The sequence below is a fragment of the Halyomorpha halys genome, unplaced genomic scaffold (assembly GCF_000696795.3).
Source record: "Halyomorpha halys isolate HHAL.00 unplaced genomic scaffold, Hhal_1.1 Scaffold789.1, whole genome shotgun sequence".
NCBI lineage: Eukaryota > Metazoa > Arthropoda > Insecta > Hemiptera > Pentatomidae > Halyomorpha > Halyomorpha halys.
In genome coordinates, this window is record NW_027106442.1 from 76,537 (window position 1) to 84,660 (window position 8,124).

General features: G+C 31.5%; 1 protein-coding gene across 1 annotated transcript in view; it reads right to left on the reverse strand.

The window, feature by feature from the left end:
* Positions 1 to 8,124, reverse strand: part of LOC106686173 (COMM domain-containing protein 4) — a gene marked incomplete at both ends in the record, with an annotated part of 173,159 nt that overhangs the window by 74,044 nt on the left and 90,991 nt on the right.

Sequence of the window (8,124 nt, forward strand, 5' to 3'; positions counted from 1 at the left end):
TAATGTTAATATTAATGTTATTAATACTGGTTTACAGTTAGTTTACTTGACTCATTGAGACGTTCAATTAAAAACAAAGTAAGCATCAAAAATCACGAAAATTATTTTTCTCAGCGATACAATGGTTTGCATATTTTTTCCAAAACCAATATAGAGGAAACGATTTCCAATAAAAAAAAAAAAAAAAATTAAGTAAAATATTTAATATGCTATCAAGTTTTCAAAATTTAATTTTTAATTCTTATTCTATTTTAGTCCCTAATGGTTCAATTATGTCACAGAGGTAGCCGAAAACCTGAAATTACTCTTAACTCCTAAGGCACTGACAGATGGGCTCCTGTGTTCCAAGCGTGGACAAATTAGCTCCAGTCCGAAACAGGTTTATGATTAGTCACTGATTGCAATTATTTCTAAAAGTGGAGTAAATACACTATTTCATCCCTTCCGATATGTCATGCTCAAATTGTGATTTGGTCCAAAAAAAAAAAAAATCTAAGGACTATAAAAAAAAAAAATTGATCTTGGGATATTTGTAAACAAGTGGTGAAAATTGATAGTTTCTTTTTGTAGACCTGTGTTAATAGATGAGTGTAAAAGGCTTCATAATTAATTTAAAAAATAAATAAATAAATAGGTTTAGTAATAAATGTAGAGAGAATGTAATTAAAAAAAAAATGGTATGCAATAGAAAAAAAATTAAATATTTAAATAAAATACTGGAAGATTGCTAATTAACCGTGTGTATCAATAAAAGGAATTTGGTTCGGGTGCGGTCAAATTAAATTCAAATAGTAAATTTGTATGAAGTATGCCTTCAACCGCATTGTAAGACACACTTCACTTTTGGTTGGCTGGTTGGGTTGGAGTGGAGTGTATAATTGAAAATGAACATGATTAAATGAAAAATAAAATTCTATTGTTTTATGTTACAAATGGTGTAGTGGATGGCCGAAAGAAAACATTATGATTAGATTGTTAGTAGAATTTTGTATGACTGGGCTATGGAAATTGTAGATCTAACATTGAGGTGGTTGATGATGGTGTGGATGTTAACTATTGCTATGTGGACTTACTTCTCTCTTCTTCCTTCCCCCCGCATCTCCAAGCCTCTCTTCCCTATCCTGCTGGGAACCACTGAAGTAAATCTACTCACTCATAGCAGATATTGCTGATCACTGAACACAAATAAAGGATGGACGCTTCTCTGGTTGAGACAAGATGGCTATCTCACACTCATCTGGGTTACTTCTCTTGCCACCAAGAGCGCTGGAGGAGGCGAGCGTTTGATCCTGGCCCCATGGGCGCTAGTAATCTTATAGATGGCACCCTTTCCGATTCAACCTTTCGGTTGCCGTAGGTTACCGTAACAAAATTGGTGTACTATTTTTATTTGATCCAACGTTTCACTCAATGCTGCAGGGCTTCGTCAGAGCTAAAAGAAACTACAAACACTTAAAATATTAAAATAATTTTAATATAATAATTTTCCACATATTTTTGTACTTATATTAAGTGTTTGTATCTTTTTTAGCCCTGACGTGGGGCGAAACTTTGGCTCAAATAAAAATAGTACACCAATTTACTATTTGAGTTTAATTTGACCGCACCAGGACCAAATTTCATTTATTTAAATAAAATAATTTGTATCCAAGTTACGTCTCAATCTCCTTAATAATTCTTAAAAAATTTAACGTTTTGCCCAATTCAGCCATCCTCAAGGATAATATTTTTTTAATAATTTATTTATTATTATTTACAACTGTATACACATATATACAACAAGTAAATTTGATGTAGGTGGCATAGTGACATGATTCAAACATGTGGAGAACCTACCCACTGATAGAACCCCAATAACATTTCTAGAAGAGAAGATCTCGAGGCCATCTTCTCATCAGACGCCTAGGAGGATTATTAGGCAATAAAGGAGAAGCCAGGTTAGAAACAAGTGGATTTGGGTGGTTGAGAAATTTATCATGGAAGGAATGGTATCTGATTCTGGCCAAATCGGCAACATATGGAACATTGAGGTCCTGATGGATGACTTGATTTGTGACAAAGTAAGGAGCATTAAGGATTATATGAAGGATTTTGGACTGTAAGGATTGGATTCGGGAGGAATTTAATGGTTTAAGGATAATCTTAAATATAAATTTACACCTCACATCCTATAATTTTGGAGGCAGTTCTGCCCAGATATTTTTTTAATTTCACTCAAATAGGGTCATATTTTGTTACTCTTCCATTAAATGTTAAAACATTTAATTACAGGCCAAACTTAAAACTAAAATCACACTATATTTTTGTTTAATATAAAGCATGCAAAAACCTTTTAAATAATTGGATGTAAGGTGTAAATTTACATTTAAGATTGTCCTTAATGATAGCCGAATTGGCCGAAACGTTGGACGTTTTTAAAAATAATAAAGTGTTTTGAGACGTAGATACAAAATATTTTATTTTAAAAAAATCAGTTTTAAGAAAGTAAAAAGATTATAAATATTTTTAAAAAATTACATAAATTAGGTAAAAAATATTATAATGAAAAACTAACTTCATAATTGGGTTCAGCACAACCAAAAAAACCCAATCTTTAAAACTTTAACTTACCAAAGACCTTATACTATAATATAGTATACAATACTATAATAGCTATACAATACTATAATACTACTGTATACTTATAACTAGTATTACGAAGGGCTATTACCAGAGGGTTGGTAGGAGCCGAGACAACCCTTTGTCGGACAACCCTCAAACCTAATTACTTTCAGATATTATATTTTATTTTTGTATAAGCAACTTTCCAGAATCGAATTATCTCGAAACCTTTGAAGACGTTTTATTTCCCATCAAGGCGGCCCCCATAGCACATTTTTTTTTCTTTAAATTTACATTATAGGGCCGTGTTTAGTAAGCTAATGCAATTATTTTTGTTATCTTTTATTTTTTATTCTTCTTCAAAGAACAACCGACATCAATAGAAGAAAAATACATTATATTACCATTTTGGTGGATTGAGTTTCGAAAAGCGATTTTTATGAAGACGTTATTTTAACTTATTTATTTCTATAAAGATTAAACATAAGCCAGATAGAGGTATATGTCACCATACACGTCATTTTTATTACTTTACTGAAAACTATCTATAATTACTAGTCAAAATTAATGAGTCTGCCAAGTACAGGGAGAGGGAATAAAAAATGGCGGCTGTTGTAAAACTTTTTTTTAAATAATTTATTTATTGTTATTTACAACTGTATACACATATATACAACAAGTAAATTTGCTGTAGGTGACATAGTGACATGATAAAAACATGTGAGAATCAATAGCAATACTCCAATACCATTTCTAGAGAAGAAGATCTCGAGGCTATCTTCTTTTCAGACGCCTAGGAGGATTATTAGGTAATGAAGAAGAATAACTTAGAAACAAGGGGATTTGGGTGGTTGGGAAATTTTTCATGGAAGGAGTGGTTTCTGGTTCTGAAGGACGACTTGATTTGTGACAAAGTATGGAGCATTAAGGATTTTGGACTGTAAGGATTGGATTCGGGAGGAATTTGATGGTTTAGTGGAGCCCCAAAGCTCAACTCCGTATGTCCAGACAGGCCTTATAATAGTCATGTAGATCAGTCTTTAGTAATGGATTGGCAATTTAGACCGTTTGTCTAGTAAATGTTGCAATAGTCGGAATCTACGAGCAGTTTCTTGTCTTTTTAGTCTTGTATGAGGATTCCATGTCAGTCGTTTGTCGAGATGTAGTCCTAAGTAACGGATCTGTTCGACTGGAATAAGTGGGGTATTATTAAAGGATACTGTAGGGCAAGAGGTTACGACGAAGGGTAAATGTGATTTGGTGGGATTTATTGGAATTAATTTTAATTATCCAGTTTTGACACCATTCTTCAAGGGTGGTTACGATGTAAGGATCATTTTTCACTGACAATAGACATATCTCATCGGCATACCCGGTGAGGATAGTGCTAGGATGGGTTGGGATGTCAGCTGTGAAAACTGTATAAATGATAGGACCAAGGATACTACCCTGAGGTACACCAGCAGACTGACGGAATAGGGATGAATATAAAACGTTTAAAAAATATTTCATTAGAAATTCCATATCATTCAAACAACACTAGAAAACCTAATAGAATATCATTAGAGTAAATTTTCTCAAACATGAGCCCTAATAGAGCTATTTACGTTCAATAAGTCGTGAGACATACCTTTTTAAATTGCAAAATTTCATAAAAATTAAGCTACTAGAGGAACTATGAGACGTATAGACGTCTATTAGCACTCAATTAAAGCTAGTTTAATGAGCTATAAAGTAGTTTATGACCTTTATCTTCGTAGTAGTAATAGTTTTTATGATATTTGCTAAAATAAATTAATTTATAGTTGTTCGGACAAATTTTTATTTACCAAATGTATATTCATATGTAAATATCATAAAAACTAATACTTCAACGAAAGAGTGTGTCATAAACTACTTTGTAGTAAGTTAAATTACCTTTATTTTAAGTGCTGGCCTATGTACGTTTTATGATTTCATGAGATATATTTTTTAAAAAATCAAAATGTTATCGGAACAACTAGAAATTAATATTTTGTAATTTATTTTGTCAAATTTCATAAAATCTACTACTTCTACGAAGAGTTATAAACTTTTTTATTAAGTTTTCAGGTCTTCGTCAGACTTTATTAACATAACAATTTTTTGGAATGTTCTGGCCATTCTATAATGTCTATATCTTGTTATTTCATGTAGCACTGATAAAGCCCTGCAAAGAGAGGCGAAACGTTGCTCAACAATAAATAGTATTCTTTTACTATTTTGATACCTTTATTGCCCTCACCCGGACTATCTTCATAAAATATTATTTATTTACTTTTTATTTTTAGTTAATATGAATATATGGTGTGATGGTGTACTTACATCCCTAATTGCTATTGGGTGTGGCAGAATGTATTATTGAGAATGTATATAACTATTAAGAATTTTTACAACTGAAAATAAATAAATGATAAAATTTGATATCCTTTGTCCAAAGCAAAATAATTAAAAATTATTTTACAATTACGTAATTATTTAACTTGCAATTTTACTAAATTAATCACTGCTATTGTTCGAAAAGTATGATATATTAAGTGACCGAAAGATATTCCTAATACACAAGACTATAACTTTCACAACTATCTCATTAATCACTACCCACACGATGGCTACTTAGCAGCTGAGTCAGGCTAAAACTTATATTTGACTGGATTATCTACATGTATCTTGCAAGCATACAAACTATAGTATCTAGGACTAAACTTAAACTCAGAACTAATCTAGTGCACATGTATTTTTAGGTTTGTTTAAAGATTTCTTAATCTAAGTGCACATTACACTTTTTTACACAAATGGTACCGGTTCAAATCTGGGCGGGTGGAATTTTATTAGGTCGCGGACCTTTAGCATAAATCTCGACTTTCACATTCTGGTTAGAACAGGTTGGTAACCTGTAGGATAACCCGCGTTTCGCGCACTAAGGTGGAGAACGTAAGGACGTTAAACCTAAATAAAAAAGGTTAACACTGAACCTGCTGGAAACGTTATTGCAATTCCGAGACTTCTCTGGCGCCTTGGAGGATTTTCAAGAATGGAAGAGAAAGGAAGGTTAGAAACTAGTGGGTTTGGGTAGTTAGGGAGTTTATAATGGAGGGAATGATATCGGGTTCGAGCTAGATCGGTTACATAAGGATCATTTAGGTCTTTATGGATGGTTTTATTAGTAGCAAAATAAGAAGCATTGAGGATTTTACGAAGGATTTTGGATTCTAAGGATTGGACACGAGAGGAATTCGAATCTAAAAAAAAACAATAAAATTTTTAAAAAAAAATTGCAAGTATATGCAAACTTTTTTTTTTTTATTTGGTTCACGACAGTCCAATAAAGAATTCTAACGTAGTTTAAATGTAGACTTAAACTACGATTTTAGCGCTTTTAATTATATATAGCATTAAAGGAAGCATTAATATTAGGTGGCAGATTTTTAAACTAATCCTTAGACTACTGATAAAGACATATATTAAACTGTTTACATTTTCCTGTGAGGCCATATAAAGGTTAAACTCTTAGAATTAATTCCTTTTGAGGTAACGACATTATCAGTTACAATTTGTTTCACTTCCCGTGTGCGTCTCTTCTTTATGGAAAAAACCACCTAGTCATCGAATCTAAGAGCCAAGTTATCTTTAATACATTTAATACTGTAAAAAAGGAGAAAAGTTTAATAAATACAATTTTAATGCAAATAAATATCACGAAATTTGAATTTTTCCTAATTTTAAAATGACTTTTCTCAAAAATGCTAAAATGGTTGTTGGGATTTAAGTGTAGAATTATTTATTGGACTATTGTCAACCAAATGTTTTAAAAAAAGGTTTGTATATACTTTTATTTTTATACTGAAGGACGACTTGATTTGTGACAAAGTATGGAGCATTAAGGATTTTGGACTGTAAGGATTGGATTCGGGAGGAATTTAATGGTTTAAGGATAATCTTAAATATAAATTTACACCTCACATCCTATAATTTTGGAGGCAGTTCTGCCCAGATATTTTTTTAATTTCACTCAAATAGGGTCATATTTTGTTACTCTTCCATTAAATGTTAAAACATTTAATTACAGGCCAAACTTAAAACTAAAATCACACTATATTTTTGTTTAATATAAAGCATGCAAAAACCTTTTAAATAATTGGATGTAAGGTGTAAATTTACATTTAAGATTGTCCTTAATGATAGCCGAATTGGCCGAAACGTTGGACGTTTTTAAAAATAATAAAGTGTTTTGAGACGTAGATACAAAATATTTTATTTTAAAAAAATCAGTTTTAAGAAAGTAAAAAGATTATAAATATTTTTAAAAAATTACATAAATTAGGTAAAAAATATTATAATGAAAAACTAACTTCATAATTGGGTTCAGCACAACCAAAAAAACCCAATCTTTAAAACTTTAACTTACCAAAGACCTTATACTATAATATAGTATACAATACTATAATAGCTATACAATACTATAATACTACTGTATACTTATAACTAGTATTACGAAGGGCTATTACCAGAGGGTTGGTAGGAGCCGAGACAACCCTTTGTCGGACAACCCTCAAACCTAATTACTTTCAGATATTATATTTTATTTTTGTATAAGCAACTTTCCAGAATCGAATTATCTCGAAACCTTTGAAGACGTTTTATTTCCCATCAAGGCGGCCCCCATAGCACATTTTTTTTTCTTTAAATTTACATTATAGGGCCGTGTTTAGTAAGCTAATGCAATTATTTTTGTTATCTTTTATTTTTTATTCTTCTTCAAAGAACAACCGACATCAATAGAAGAAAAATACATTATATTACCATTTTGGTGGATTGAGTTTCGAAAAGCGATTTTTATGAAGACGTTATTTTAACTTATTTATTTCTATAAAGATTAAACATAAGCCAGATAGAGGTATATGTCACCATACACGTCATTTTTATTACTTTACTGAAAACTATCTATAATTACTAGTCAAAATTAATGAGTCTGCCAAGTACAGGGAGAGGGAATAAAAAATGGCGGCTGTTGTAAAACTTTTTTTTAAATAATTTATTTATTGTTATTTACAACTGTATACACATATATACAACAAGTAAATTTGCTGTAGGTGACATAGTGACATGATAAAAACATGTGAGAATCAATAGCAATACTCCAATACCATTTCTAGAGAAGAAGATCTCGAGGCTATCTTCTTTTCAGACGCCTAGGAGGATTATTAGGTAATGAAGAAGAATAACTTAGAAACAAGGGGATTTGGGTGGTTGGGAAATTTTTCATGGAAGGAGTGGTTTCTGGTTCTGAAGGACGACTTGATTTGTGACAAAGTATGGAGCATTAAGGATTTTGGACTGTAAGGATTGGATTCGGGAGGAATTTGATGGTTTAGTGGAGCCCCAAAGCTCAACTCCGTATGTCCATACAGGCCTTATAATAGTCATGTAGATCAGTCTTTAGTAATGGATTGGCAATTTAGACCGTTTGTTTAGTAAATGTTGCAATAGTCGGAATCTACGAGC